Genomic DNA, 16,597 nt, shown 5'->3' with positions numbered 1-16,597 from the left:
TTTCTCAACAAATTCAACCTACTGTAGGAGCCAGTCCTAAAGGCGTCAATCGCCAGTCCACCCCATTTATACCACAGGTAGTGCTACTGGGGTGTGATCATAAAGACATCTAGGTAGTGTACAAGCACTGCCTATATCACGGAGATCATTGGCTGGAGCGAAAACTTAATTGATCTTCAATTGAGTGTGATGGGTATATGACTAGTGTGTGTATTCAAGTCTATCAGGGTTTTGAATCCGCCAAACATCACTAGGTCCCATCAACTCGACTCACCCGCCAGAGATCTAGCCCTATTATGTCAGTGGCCAGAGTTCATGAGTTAGTTGAAGTCACTTCCCACCGCAGTCCTACCCAGAGGAAGTTTTAGCAGAAGGGCAGAGGGATCTTGTAAAGTGTCTTTGATCAGGGTGAGGGCACATACACTCTCACTATATTCTGACCTTTACTCTTCAGTCGGCCAGATATTGAGACCGACTGACCCAAATGATCGTGATACACCTACTCCAGTGGGAAGGCTTCATGTAACAGAATAGCAACTTCTCTCGAGCTTTGAGTGCCTAGAAAGTGGCAATTGGTTCCCACAAGTTGTGTCTCTTGTAACAAAAGAGTTGCAGGTGCCCATTTCTGAAGATGGTGTCAACTGCCCCCTCTTACAATTATTGTTGAAGCCACTAACATTCCAGGAAAATGGTCTTAGTGCTTGTTAGAATTGTGAATCTCTAGTTGGCACAGGTATACACTTGTGACAAGCAGGGACTCTCAATTCTAAGTCAGGAAAAGGTTATCACCCTTTCAAATAACCCCTGCTCACCCTTTAGGTAGTGTGGCGCAAGCAGTCAAGACTATTCTCAGGGCGCTATAGCTTAAGCATTTGTGAACACATACAGTAATGCAATGACACACCACAAATGGACACCAGTCAAGGTTATATCAAAAATAGTTCTCTTTATATAAGGCTTAGCACAAGACCAGAATAACGATTAAAATGACCACAGTATTATTTCAGAGTTCAATGTTCTTGCAAAAAGGCTTAAAATGCAAAAATAGGCTTCTTTTACTCAATTCTGCTTCTTTTCAGGCTTTGTGCGGTCGTACCTGGGTGTACGACTCGTCCGCATTAAAAACAAAGAAAGTACGAGTCAAACAATCGGTGCGGACTCCGGGGTCCGAGACGTGCACACTGCGGTGCGAACAGGACAAAGTACCTTTAGTTCGTGGGGTCCGCGATGGACAGTGCAGTACAAGTTGATGGGTCCGGGTCGTAGTTCGGCAGCGTACTCGGTCTGGTCCGGTCGCGGCATCGGGACGCGGCGTTGGTACGGGACCTTCAGGGGTACGGGCGGATGATCCGGATCAGCTTGCAGAGTCCGTGGCGTCGGCGTTCGGGCCGTACCTTCGGTGCGGATCAGCGGCGACACTTCTCGGCGCCGTACAGCGTACGGGGATGATCAGCGTACTGCGGCTTCTCGGCTCTGAGTACGGCACGGTGCAGTACGTTAGCAGCATACGGACCGTACCTGCGGGACAGCGAAGCTTGAGTCCGGCATACAGGGTTCGGCAGCCAGGGATGTACGTCTCGAATCAGCGGGGAAGGTTAGGTGCAATGCAGCCGGGAGGGATACGGTGCGTACTAACGCTTTTGGTTCCGCGTAGACACATGGTGCCAGGCGGCAAAGACACGGCTTCGTGGCGGATGTAGTACGAGGCGTACTGGGGCCAAATCCAGCGGGAAACAAGCAAGAATTGTCCAGGCAACTCAGTTTTTGAAGGCAGATGAGTCCAATGGTCCTGGGACTCAGTTCAGGGGGCAAGCTCTTCTTCCAAGCCCTTGGAGATAGTTGAAAAACAAAGTGCAAAGTCTCTTTCAGTCTTTTCCTCTCCTTTCTCAGCAAGGCACCAACTGCAGGCCAATCCCCCAGGTCAGGGAAAGTTACTCCTCCTTCAGCTTCTTCCAGGTCCTTCTAGTCAGGCAGAGTTCCTTCGTGGTTCAATCAGGATCTGATTTCTTAGAAGCAGGGCTCCTACATTTATACTCAGTTTCTTTTGTCTTTACAGGCCAGGGGGGCCTTTGCATAATCCCAGTCCAGTTCTTTTCAGTGAGGAGCACTTTGTTGTGGAGACTCTGGCTTCTTCTTTCAGCAGGCAGGGCAGAGACATCAGACGCTCCCCAGGGGGTGGAGCCAGCATTGTGGAGGCAGAGCACTGTCCTATTCAGAGTCAAGGTGCACTCCTCCCACCCATCCTGGTGTAATCTTTCTATTCACCACCTGGCAGCCCCAGCCTGTCTCCTGGAACTTCCCAGCCCTGTCACTCAAGCTACACACAAAGAAGATAGCCCTCCCCTCCAGAGGTGGACTGAAATGGTTAAGCAAGCAAATGCTAACTTTCTAAAAGTAGCATTTGCAAACACAGGATATTAAAATAAACTTTACTAAAAGATGTATTTTATTATTCTGAGTTCAGGCATACTAAACACGAATTTCTACCATGCTTCCTGAGCCTGCTAGGATTATAGAGTGTTATAATCTAGCAGCCCATTCTGGCCTATGGAGAGCAGGTAGCCTTCAATAGTGAAAAACGAAAATGGCTGTAATTCACTATTAGGACATGCCACACACCTCAGGGCATGTCCTACCTTATCCTTACAATGCACCCTGCCCTAGGGCCTACCATAGGGGTGACCAATAAGAAGGTAAGGGAAGGTTTAGGGACTGGCAAGTGGGGACACTTGCCCAGTCAGCATGACAGTACCAGACTGCATGCAGGCTCTGCAATGGCAGACCTTAGACACATTTTACCCCGCTGCTTCTGTGGGTGGCACAACCAGTGCTGCAAGCCCACTAGCAGCATTTGGATATACAAGCCCTTGGCACCCCTGGTGCACTCTACTAGGGACTGATAGTAAACCAAATAAGCCAAACATGGAAGTCAATTCACATAATACATTTTACCATAGGGAGCACTTGCACTGTGGCACTGGATGGCAGTGGCGCAGTGCCCTGAGCAGCTAACACCAGCACAAAAATACATTGAGGCACAAACAAAAATGGAAGGGTGACCCACGCCAATGGTGCCAGGTCTAACAGTCCTTGAAATATATTGTCCGCAACATGGACCTCAATTCTGTAATCGCCCCTTCTAAACGAAAAACACAATGTGGTACGATATGAATGCTGGGAACATAGCTTTAACCAAAAGTCACCCCCCTACACTTCGCCTCTAAAAACATCTGTCACCCCACAGAACAATATAAATCAACATGACGGGGGTAGTCAAATCGTCCACAGATCCCCCAATTGACAACTGTGAACATAGTGGCATCTCAACATCCTAAACACACCAGAACACCCATACATGCAGGCATGGCGCTATGGGAGATAAAGAAGAGTTCAGTTGGGGTCTAAATGCCTTTGAGACAACTCATCATCCGTGGTACCCAAAGACAACACACCTGCTGCAGTTCCTTCATCCTATTTCCTAGATCTGGCTCTATGACAGCTACTATGCTTCAGGCCCCAGGTGTCAGTAATGGACTAGGTTTCAACAAAATTATGGCCTGGGGACTAAAGACATATGGGTTTCCAGCACAAAACAGGAAGAAAGGTTGGAGTGAGCAATCCAGTATTTGAAACATGTTATGAAAAGCTGTTCTGGGTTGGACCCTTGGCTCTCTCTGAAACACCAATAAGCCACAGGTTGTTACGCCTGGAGTGGCCCTCAGCATCCTCAGTCCTCCGATCCAGCACCGCTGAGACCTCACGGAGGCGTCACACCTCTTTTGTAAGTTATTGATCCTCATGCTTTATGGTGGAGATGGGAATCTCCAACTCCGTTGTGAGGTCTGCCAGTTTTTGAAGGTCTTGGCACAGTAAGGAGACCTCAACACCATCTTACCCTACCTGCTTTTTCAGCGCCTACCTGGGCTCTCGAATGGACTGATGCATGATCGCCAAAGAGGCCTCTTCAGAAGACTGTCCTTGGGGCACAACCGTATTAGATGTTGCATCTGAATGGGTATTGGGAAATCTAGTATATTTGTTGATTTTCCCTTGCGTTATGGCCCTCTAGCCCTTGTCCTTCCCCATGTTCCAGGCTCTGGTGTGGCCCACTGGCCCCCACCTGTCAAAAGCAAGAGACTTCCCCATTGACTAGGTGTGACCTCTGGCAGATAGTCTGACTCCGTGCTGTGCTTCAAATGGGAGTACGAGTAGTATCAGACCTCTAAATAAGAGGGGTTGGGGGGGGGCGTGGAGTCTGCACCTGCCCATAGTGAGCAAGAGTTATAGGTATAGTATGACATATAGCCCAGGTGTCAGCCCAACTTGCCACAGTGAAGCCCCAGCAGGCCCTTGCCCCACTTTAATACTCAGTCACCCAAGGCCTCAAGACTATAGGGAGGTAGGAGGGCCGCCAGCACCATCCTGGCAGATGATGTGGGGAGAGGGTCCTCCATACCAAATCCACCACTTCTCAGCTACAGATGCAAGATCTGGGTCTCTCTACCGTCACTCCAGCAGGCTGCATCCTTCCTCCTCAGCAGCGGCCCACAAGGGGTCTCGGTCTTCACTGATAGTCCAGCAACAGCCTCTGCCACAGTAAAGGTTCAATTCACAATTCAATTCAGAACACTTGCACTGTGGCACTGGATGGCAGTGGCACGGTGCCCTGAGCAGCTAACACCAGCACAAAAATACATTGAGGCACAAACAAAAATGGAAGGGTGACCCACGCCAACATTGCCAGGTCTAACACATGTCCCCTCCAGCTGAAATGTGGGGAGAACTACCCTACCCCAGGGAGTTCTCATCACTAAGGCGGAAAAATCTGGAAAGACCATCAGTGTTGGCGTGGTCTGTACCGGGGCGATGTTCCACCGTGAAATCCATCCCCTGTAGGGAAATGGACCACCTCAACAACTTAGGATTCTCACCGCTCATCTGCATCAACCATCTGAGGGGCCGGTGGTCTGTTTGAACCCGGAAGTGAGACCCAAACAAGTAGGGTCTTAGCTTCTTCAATGCCCAGACCACCGCAAATGCTTCTCGCTCAATCGCACTCCACTTTTGTTCCCGGGGAAGTAACCTTCTACTAATAAAGGCTACGGGTTGGTCAAAGCCCTCCTCAGTGATCTGTGAGAGAACAGCCCCTACACCATGCTCTGATGCATCTGTCTGCACAAGGAACTCTTTGGAGAAGTCAGGAGCCAAGAGCACGGGCGCCGTGCACATGGCAGTTTTCAGGGTGTCAAAGGCCTTCTGACAGGTGTCAGTCCATATCACTTTTCTGGGCTGCTTTTTCAAAGTCAGCTCTGTCAAGGGGGCAACGATGCTGCCATACCTCTTGACAAACCTCCTGTAGTACCCTGTGAGTCCTAAAAAGGCCCTCACCTCCGTCTGGGTCCTTGGGGGCTCCCAAGCCAGGATGGTTTCTATCTTGGGTTGTAGGGGCGCCACCTGGCCGCTCCCTACTTGGTGTCCCAAGTACACCACGGAACCCTGTCCGATCTGACACTTGCTTGCCTTGATCGTGAGGCCTGCCTTGCGCAGTGCCATCAACACTTCCCAGAGATGTGAAGTACTGGGTATTTTAGACCCAGCGGTGCAGGGACACACACCCTATGACTTCTGGGTTTCACCCTGTTCCGGACCTACAGAAACACAGAGTCTTCTGGTTGAAGTCAAAGAATCGTTTATTGGCTGCAGACCAATGACAGGTATCCTAGAAGTACAACAGCGTGTATGTTCTCAGGAGACTGCTGAAAATCATGGAAACGGACTTCATCTTAAATAGGCCTTTTTCGGCCTCAAGCATACATTCCTAGGTTTTATGATACGGCAATATACAAGGATATGTTACAAAGAAAAGGCAGAGTCATGATGACCATCCCACATTCCAGTTCGGCCAGCTCACAATGATTTACACAGTAAGGTTCAGATCCCACATTAGATGTAAGCAGACCCCCCCAATAAACATGAGCATCTCCTGTTTTGGGAAACAAGTCATAAAGCAGGAACAAGCAGGTGTGGAAGAGATTAGCCGGGGGTTTGTGTAGGATGAGAAGGGGTTTTATGATGGGTCAAGCCCTGATGCTAATCACAGGTGGACGGAGGAAGGGGAGCTCGTGAGACCAGTTTGACCCGGGGCAGCAGAGCCAGCTGCCCAGGTCACAGAGAAGTCAGAGGAGAAGCACATGTACTGTGAGGCCCGTATTTGCTCCATTATAGCCTATGTGAGGGCAATGACAAGATGGCCACTGCTTCCAAAATGGAACCCGCGTAGTGAAGCAGAATAACGTGTACACGGTGCATTCATAGCTAGAACGACAAGTAAAGCACTCGTACATGCCGCATTTACCATTTGCGGTTCGCTAATACCAAGATAGACAGGGGTAGGGCCCTGTCCCCTACGCGGTCCCGAAGATTAAAGTACGACAGACCCTCCTTTTGCCCTTACATAGGCAATCACTATACTCATCTCAATCCGAGTCTAGGTCAATGTCTGCAAAGTCATGGAGATGTTGCTGTAGCATCATCCTATTACTTAGCTCGTCTCTTGATACAGGCTTCCTTACACACAAGGCAGCACAGAGGCCACACATCGCAGGAGCACACTGTATGCACAGACAGAACAGGAAAAGAATGGCTAAGATCATTCCAATGACCATCAGAACTTTCCAACCCCAGACAGATATCAGTTCCCAGAACCATCCCACCAGTGACCAATCTCCCTTATCCACGTGTATGGATTCAGATATTTTATGGAGTTTGGAGATGGCTTGATACACCGTTGGAGCGTTATCTGGTATGAAAATGCAGCAACTGGATTGGATAACCTTGCATACTCCACCGCGGTCTGCAAGAATAACGTCTAGAACCATGCGGTTCTGCAAAGTCATAAGGCGATCCGCTTGGAGCTCAGCTGTCAGATTACTAAGGGCACCAGCCGTTACATTTATAGTGGATTCAACCACACGTGTCAGCTGTCTCAGGTTCCTACTATTGACCATAGGTCCCCAAAACGGCAGGAAACCCAAGAAGAAATCTCTTGCTTCCTGACCGGCAGTGTCATCCTTACTTATCACACCTCTCACAACTCTCGTCTTGTGATAATCAGAGGCAGCAGTGAATGTAGGCGGTGGCAGATTCGCAATATAACATGTGCCCGAGAAATCAGGGGGCAACCATGTATATGCTCGGTCATTACAGATGAAATATGTGCCCTTGGCAGCTAGAAACGCAGGGGAAAACTGTGACGGGAAAGTGTACGTTTCAGTACAGTCACTTCTTCCCAGTTGAGCCCTAGGGTTCTGACCATTACCCTGTAAGCAGAACCGACCCATGTGGGGTACAACCTAGATTGGAGATGAGATTTGTCGCTGTCTTTCACCCAAACTAATACTATACCCCATCGCGTTCCATCCTACATAAGGTCTCAACTCTTCTTTGGGAATGGACGAGTATGCGTCAATATCCCTACTCATGTCGGCAATTCCTTTCATCAAAGCCTTATTATTGGTGATAGGTCTGATGGAACGCGGTTGGCGAGGGGAGTACGTCTCTAGAGCATAGAGAAACATGGTCTGGAATGCCCATGACGATCCATTTGAACTATATGGCAGCACCAGGTAGGGAATACCCTTGTTAATGGTATGTGGCATTAACCCACAGACCCAGCAATTGGTCGTATTCACTACTAGTTGGTGCTGGTGCAAGAGCTGGATAAACGAGTTATTTACAAACTCGGATCGTCTGGTCTGTTCGTGCTCAGGCAAAGGGTGAAAAGAGTGAGAGGAGGCAGTAGAAAGAGGTGTAGGCTGTTCAGTGGGTGCAATGGGCTTTTGAGCGGAGAAAAACACAAATCCTACAATAAACATTATTATACTACACAGTGCAAAAAGGCACAAAAAGACAAAACATTTACTTTTTACAATTCTACACATCCTGGCTTTAAAGTTCATTTCCTCAATTGGTCTCTCCATCTTAAAAAACTCCATCCTCTACTCGGGCCGCTCGCGGCGGATGAGTTTCTTCTGCTGAGGAGTACGCCTGTCAGTCCAGGGAAACGCCCTAGACCAACCAGAACCGTCGACCTAACGTCTCCGGCCTGTACCCCAAAGTCTTGGCACCGCGACCCTGCGGCAGAACCCGGATGGTGGTTCGAAAAACAAAAAATCAAGAAAGTCTTTCAGATGGGAGAGTAAAAAATGTCAAAAAGGGAAATAGTAAGGAAATCTTTATTTGTCCATGGGCCTAGGTCTCAAATTATAACGGAGACGGCCAGGTGCTGTTTGGTCTCGAAACAAAAGTTCAGGCTCAGTGGTGTCCAATCGATTTGATGGTGGCACAGCTTCCTGCAGAATATTGTCACTCTCTTGGTCTGAAGCTGTGTCTCTTAGGCGTGCGTCACTGAATGGTATGAAACGAGGTACAGTATCTGTCTCAGAGTCGGCGATACCCTCCTTGACCCACTGGTCATATGGCAAAGGCAAGGGGACTATTTTGCAGTGGGTGCCATGGATCCAGTGCTTCTTCCCTTTCACTCGCACTGCTGATCTTGTCGACAGTAGAACAAGATGAGGGCCGATCCAACGAGGCTCGTCGTTGCTCTTGCGCTGGAAATTCCGGACCAGGACCCACGTACCAGGGTTGATAGGGTGTCCAGGAGTTTCAGAGGCTTGAGGGAGAGTATCATGTACCTGTTGGTGCAAAACACGCAGTTTAACAGTCAAATCATACAGGTAATCGAGTAGTACTGGATGCTCTATTTCACTAAACTTCGTAGGCCTTGGCACACCCCATACGTTGGCTGGGCGGCCAAAGACTACCTCATAAGGACTAAGTCCCACTCGTGAGTGTACGGTCATTCTGGTGGACAGGAGTGCTAGAGGCAGGGCATCAGGCCATTTAAGACCAGTGCTCGCCTGAATTTTGGCCAACTTGAGCTTTAAGGCTCCATTGTAGCGCTCTACCAATCCAGCTGATTGGGGGTGATTTGCAGCATGGAATTTCTGCTGGATACCTAATCCTTCACATACATTCTTCATCACTTTACCCACAAACTCACTCCCATTATCACACCATACCATTCTCTGCATTCCAAACCTAGGGAAGAACTCTTTCACGAGGGCTTTGGCTGTGGACAGGGCAGTGTTATCTTTCAGAGGATAAGCCTCTATCCATTTTGAGAAAGCGCAAACAACCACCAGTACATATTTCAGGTTGTTGCATCTTTCCATGTGAATAAAGTCCAGCTGCAAAACTTCGAATGGACATGATGGGGGTGCAAAGTGACCGGCTGGAGTTGGGGTTCCCCTACCAGGGTTGTACTTCAAACATACCATACAATTCTTGACCACATTCTCTGCACACTTGGGAATCCCAACATTCTGCCATACTGGAGCCAACAACTTGCAAATACCTTTCGTACTGATATGCGCCATTCCATGTGCCATAGTAACTACTGGAAGCACATATGCGTCAGGCAACAACCATCGCCTATGTTCTGTCAGATCAATCCAGCAACCATTCTCATCCAACTTACCCATACTCTCTCTCCACTTGCTTAACTCTTCCTCTGTGGCTTCAGCTTGAAGCGACTTCACACTCTCTATTGTGTTCTCACACATTCCCACATCATTAACCCATCTTGCGGGGCCTGCAACATACATTCTAGTCTTCACATTCTGTGCCGTTTCTCTCACGGTCTCATCAGCAAACGCATTCCCACGACCAACATCATCTGTAACTTTCCTGTGCGCACTGCATTTCATGATCGCAACTTGCAACGGTAGGGTCAGTGACTCAAGGAGATCATTCACCAACTTGCCATTCTGGATTTTAGCTCCATGTGACGTCAGGAACCCACGCTCCTTCCATAATCGCCCAAAATTATGAGCCACGCCAAAGGCGTACTGGCTATCTGTGTATATATTCACTCTCATTCCTTCAGACAACACACACGCTCTCGTGAGGGCGATTAATTCTGCTGCTTGGGCCGAATTATGTGGCACTCGTGCAGTTTCCACAACCGTATGTAAAGTCGTGATAGCATATGCAGCAGTCGTGTCACCATTAGGGAGCTTGAAGCATGAACCATCCACCCATAAGGTACCATCACACTCAGTCAGGGGAGTATCTTTGAGATCTACTCTTCCTTTCGTCTCTTCTTCCGTTCTGAACAGGCAGTCATGTTGCTCAATCTCATCTGAGTCTGCTGGAATCGGCAACAACGTAGCTGGATTCAGCGTATTGCATCTTTTTATGTGTATGTGATTCGCTAACAGTGTGAGCTCGTAGCCCGATAATCGTGCACTAGTCAAGTGTTGTCTCTTGGTTCTATTCAATAATGTGTCCACAGCATGTTGAACCATAACGATCAATGTGTTGTCCATTACCAGACCAGCAGATTGTCGGATAGACATTGCTGCAGCAGCTGTCGCTCTCAGACAGCTTGGCAATGCCCTCGCTACAGGGTCCAAGGTGGATGAAAAATATGCGCATGGGCGCGGTCTGTCGCCAAAAGGCTGTGTTAACACTGACAACGCACATCCATCTTTCTCGTGAACATACAATGTAAAAGGCTTGCTGTAGTCAGGGGTACCCAACACAGGTGCTGAACACAATGCATTGCGCAATTCCACAAAACTTTTCTGGCACTCTTCAGACCATGGGATAGGATTCGGCGTGTCTTTGCATGTTAATGCTAACAAAAGTTTCGCCAGCAAGGAAAAGCTAGGGATCCAATGCCTACAGTATGAAGTGATGCCCAAGAAAGCACGTACTTCTCTCTGTGTCTTTGGCACACTCAACTGTGCAATGGCTTGAATTCTTTCTGGGGTCAGTCTCCTTCCCTCCTTCGATAAGAGATGACCTAAGTAGGTCACTTCTTGTCGACAATATTGCAGTTTAGAGAGAGACACCTTGTGATGGAAAGCAGATAAATGGCGTAACAATGACAATGTAGCTTCTTTGCAGATCTTTTCAGTATCCGCGGCGATAAGTAAATCGTCCACGTACTGAATCAGGATAGCGCCACTAGGTAAAACAAGTGCATCAAGCTGCGCTTTCAAAGCTTGACTATATATGGATGGACTCTCACAGTAGCCCTGGGGAGCGCGTTTGAAGCGGAAGCTTCGGCCTCCCAGACTAAACCCAAAAATGTCTCTGCTCTCTTCTGCAATTGGGATACTAAAGAAAGCATTCTTTAAATCGATCACTGAAAACCATGCAGCCGAGGCTGGAATCATCGTTAACAAGACAGTTATATCAGGGACAACTGGAAACTGTGGCACAACAATCTTATTAACCTCTCTAAGATCAATCACAAATCTGTAAACAGGTGGCTGTGAAGGGTCCGTTCGTTTTAAGACAGGTAAAATCGGACTGTTGCAAACGTTGCCTCTTGTCCCTTCAATTACACCCTTATTAATCAAGTCGCTGACAATGTCTAACAATGCTTTCTGGCCTTCATTAGAGATTTTGTACTGGGGAATACGTGGCAGTCTGACATTAGCCTTTAAAGTCACCACGTATGGCGGTATCTCCAAGAGGCCCACATCATTGGGACCAGTAGCCCAAAGGGCATCCGGAAGGGATGACAATTCAGGTGGCATTGTATTTTTGGACAAGTACATTGGGGAAATCACTTTCTTGCCTAATGTAAGTCGTACTCCTGACGGTGAACAATACAGGGTAGCATGCAATCTTTTTAACAAATCTAATCCCAGCAAATTCTCACCACAACCTGTCGTCAGGATTAGGGGAGCTTTCAGCTCGCAAGGTCCGACAGAAAGTGACATAGGACTAGAAATCGGGTTCCTAACAGGGGCGCCAGAAAAACCTACTGAAACATTTATATCGCCAGACAAAGGTGCGCCAGGGAGTTTGGAATGCATAATTGAACTCTTTGCAGCACCAGTGTCTAGCAGAAAAGGCTCCGTTACATTTGCTGTAGTCACCTCAACATACGGTCCGCTCTGATCCACTGGCACTGAAACAACTCCCTCTCTCTGTCTATGGCTGTCCTAGTAATCATTATTTTCTACATCGCCATCCTCTGCATAATAATCATTATTATAATACTGGGCCGTATTACCAGTCGCGTTAGCTTGCTGATCAAAGCTATTAATGGTATTTTAAGGCGGCAGAGGACGCGCGTTCTGGGGAACATTTCCACGCCCTCTACCTCTAGGAGCTTGCTGACCACCTCTACCTCTTGCGCCATACATATTACCATTCCGCTGCATTAATTTAGGGCAACTATATTTAAAATGACCTTCCTCTTTGCAGTATGAACATTGGTTGGGACCTACAGGGACACGTGGTTGATAATACCCGTTCATTTGCTGATTGTTCTGAAACTGTTGGGGTTGGTGATAGACACCTGGGGGCTGCCTATAATTATTCTGACCTCCACGTGGTGGATAGGCCTGTTGTAAAAGGACCTTTGTCTTCAATTCCTTCGTTTTCTTCTCTGTTCTATCTTTCTCGTCTTTATCTCTGTTTTCATAATACTGTGCAGTAGCCAGTATTTGTGCTGAAGAAGAAACAGCCCAAGAACTCTCTGAATCTTTCAACTTTTTACACAGGTCAGGGAGTAAATTCTGCACAAACTTATCCACAAATAACCGTTGGCCACCCTCAGTACTCATATCCTGCCCACTGTGGTCAATAAACGTTTCTTCAAACCTGGTAAAGAAGTCTGACACTGTCTCATCTTTCTTCTGCTTGCATGCAGATAACTTGTCCCAATTTACGCGCATCGCAGGCATTATCGTCTTCATATACGTGATAATTCTACCAGGCAGTTCTGCTATTAAAGGCTCTGGTTTCGCGCCACCAGTTTGTCTAGCATCAGCAGCAATAATGTTAGCCCATGTATCCCCTAGTTCTGCATCATGATCCGCATTACGGATTGACCCCCATAGGGGCTGTGGAACAACATTACCAAACAACATGTCTATGTCGGCCAGATTCATAACGCATGATCCTGCCGTCTGTGACAACTCTTTATAATAACCTGCTGGGTTTTTACGGGGATCAGGTAAGGACTGCTTAAGCGCTAACACCTCGGAACGCTTCCATGGAACATGCACCCAAACACGCTGGAAATGTGCTGCCACAGCGGGGTTACCACCGACAGCTGCAACCGCTTCCTTCCATACCGGGGGAACTTCTCTCATGGGGTATTGTCGCGCCTTTACCTTCTTCCCCACAAGGACATCTTGTTCGAACAATGACTGTTGACAATCATCATTCCTGAAGGACAATACAACTGCAACTGCTTTATCTATATCGCGGTCCACAATTATACCAGTTCCAAAATCAAACCTCACTCTACACAATTCTTGCGGCCTCGGATTTCTACCACTATCCTCCAATTCTTCACAGAGAATTTCGCACATTTTCTCAAACACATATCTCTGCTTCGGGGCATCCCACTGATGGAAAACACTGACAACTGATTCCACATCATACAATGAAGGGAAAACAATCCATCTGCGCGCCATGCTGTCTATTACCTTCTTCTCATCAGGGGTAGGCAACTTACTACGCAATTGCTTACGCTGCAAACCAGGAGTCGCACCAGACAACTCAAAGAGAGGCGACATTAATGAAGTAACCACATTAGCTAAACGCTGTCGCGCTGAAGGAGAAGCTGAGGCAGAAACAGGGGGGAAAACAGAGGGAAGAAAAGAGGACGTAGAAACAGGTACTGGAGTGGTGCAAGAAAAAGTGTTGGGGGAGGCAGCTGCTGAATTAGGCAAAGTCACAGGAAGTGCGGGGGCAGTTGGAAGCACAACTGGCGGCCCTTGAGAGGGCTGCGTTACATGAATAAGAGCCGGCTGTGCAGCAGTTGGCGGTTGCGGCATATTCACAAGCTGAGGAGGCGCCGTGGCATTTTGCGCATATGGGGGTGGCGAACTCAACAAATGTGACATCAGGGGATCTTTCTCCTTGTCTTCGGACTCATTCTGCTTAGAGTGTGGTAAAGCCGGGTAACATTTGTCAATCCCTAACTTACGCTGCCTGTGTCACGATCCGTCCACGGTCCAGTACTCCTCAGGATTCGAGCGATGCCATATGGTATCCACCTCTTGATATCCCCAACTCCTGCACTAAAGGCACGGAGGTATAGAGCGATCAAGTGAGGGAAGGGAAGGAAGGGAACAGCGGGGAGTAGAACCTGTAACGAAAAAATACACAAAGCAATACCTATATCTCTGTAATGCTACTCTCATTCCTTCTCGCTAACCTCAGACCCTTTCTGTGGGCTAACCCTCTGGAAAGACACCGTCTTTCCGCCTATGCCAACATTAGATTAACATCACTCATTTTCTCTAATCATGGAAGCATAGATATTTTCTGAGGCTATAGTTTGAACCTGAGCGCTAACAAGCAGTCCACAACCTGAGGTCCTAGCAGAGGCAAGAGCTTAAACGTTTACTAACTAACACCACCTTCTCACGTCTGGAAAGAGGGCCCCCTCTATCCGTACCGTTAGAGACTCAACATGACAAAATCATACAGATGAACTGCTCCCAGTTCTGACCAAAGAGTATTTTACTACAGTTCGAAAGTCTCGTAGTGAGTCGTACCTCACTTAAGTACAAAGTCTCGCCACCCCACCTTCTTTTCGAATATTCCTTTTACTGCAGGAAAATGGGAATCGAGGGGTATATAGTTTTTTGGCTGAAAAGTATGAATTATATACACCTCTAACACTCAGCCCAGCGCTATGGAAACAAGAAAACTAATCACTACTATGAATCCTGTTACCCGCTCACTGGCACGGTAACCTTAAGCAACTGAGAATCCTGCTGCTTGCTCTTGGGCCCGGGAAACGGTTCCTTAGGGTCCGACTCGGTTCTCTCCTGACCGAGAGAATGTTGCACTTATCTGTACTCTGGGAGCCTCCTCCGAAAGACGTCTTCCGTCGACGGAGAACCCGCGGACCTGTCTCCGACTCGCTCGCTTCTTCTCCGCGGCTTCTATCGGTTGCAGGCTCCACGCATTCTTTTCGTCTTCACCGGTATAACGCCATGGCGAGGATGCTTCTCCCACTGGCTCGACGACGGACGTGCTTCTTAGAATTACGCACAGCGTCCATGGGGCGTCTCTTTGGTTTTGTAGGCGTGACTCCTCCCCCGAACTGTGGGCAGGCTGGGAGTTGTAGGCAATGCAGGCGCGCGATTCCATCGCTTGTGCTCTCGGCTTCCTGACAGTAGGTCCCCCTGCCCAGCGCCTCCTAGAACCGGGCTTGTCCGGGTGCCGTTGATAGAAGGACCTAATCCTGGCCGGGGCATGGACGTCACGACACGGCACCCACGAATCTTCTTCTGCAGTGTATCCGGCCCATGAGACCAGGAACCAAAGACTACCACCTCGGAATTTGGCATCCAATATGCGCCGTACCTCGTACTCCTGTCCTTCTGCAGAGATGTCCGGAGGAGCTTTCTTTACCCCTCCTTTGGCCGGCTTCAGGAGATTGCAGTGGAATACTGGGTGTATCCGAAGAGAGCCTGGAAGGCGCAATTTGTAAGCCACCGGGTTAATCCTTTTTATCACTTGATATGGACCGATATATCTGGGGTGGAAAACACTCCTCAGTTTGAAACGGATATTTTTAGTGGACAACCATACCATGTCTCCTTCCTGATACTGAGGTCCTGCCACTCGATGTCTGTCTGCCCATTTTTTGTACGTCAGTTTCGCTTTACCCAAAAGCTTCCGTACTAGCACGTGTCCTTCGCGCAACAACCTCATTCGGTCGTGAACCGATGGTTGATTACACGCCCCTCTGGGCACGATTATGGGTAGGACGTTGGCGTTGAAGCCGTAATTGGCTGAAAAGGGAGATGTGCCTATGGAACTGTGCGTTGTGTTGTTATAGGACAGTTCGGCCATCCACAGCAAAGAAACCCAAGAGTCCTGTGCCTCTGTAGCATAGCATCTCAGATATTTCTTTAATGTTTGATTAAGTCGTTCCGTTTGCCCGTCTGTCTGAGGGTGGAAGCTTGTGGAAACTGCTGAGTCTATGCGCAGGGAATGGCACCACCCTTTCCAGAAACTGGCGATGAACTGAGGGCCCCGGTCGGACACTATGACTCGCGGGACGCCATGAATCCGCACCACGTGTTGCAACAATAACTGGGCTGTTTGGCTAGCCGTGGGTAAGTTTTTGCATGGGATGAAATGCCCCATCTTGGTCAGGCTATCTACCACCACAAGGATGGCTGAGCACCCTTGATCCACCGGGAGTCCTGTTATAAAATCCACGCTAATGTTCTGCCACGGTGAACGCGGCGTGGGCATGGGACAGAGTAGTCCCCTAGCTGAGGCGTTGTTCGATTTCCCTCGGGCGCAGTCCTCACATCGGGATACCCATTCCTTGACGTCTGAGACCATCGAATCCCACCAAAACGATCTTTTCATCAAAAGGACGGTCTTCTGAATGCCCTGATGTCCTGCTAACAGCGATTTATGGCACCACTCAAAGGCCTTTTTCCGAAGAGACAGTGAGGGTACAAACAGACCATTCTGTTGAAAAGGCAGACCCTGCCGGATCAGTCGATCCGGTCTTTGTTCAGCCCATCGG

Source organism: Triturus cristatus, chromosome 6 (assembly GCF_964204655.1).
Source record: "Triturus cristatus chromosome 6, aTriCri1.1, whole genome shotgun sequence".
Classification (NCBI taxonomy): Eukaryota; Metazoa; Chordata; class Amphibia; order Caudata; family Salamandridae; genus Triturus; species Triturus cristatus.
This window is presented reverse-complemented; position numbering follows the sequence as displayed.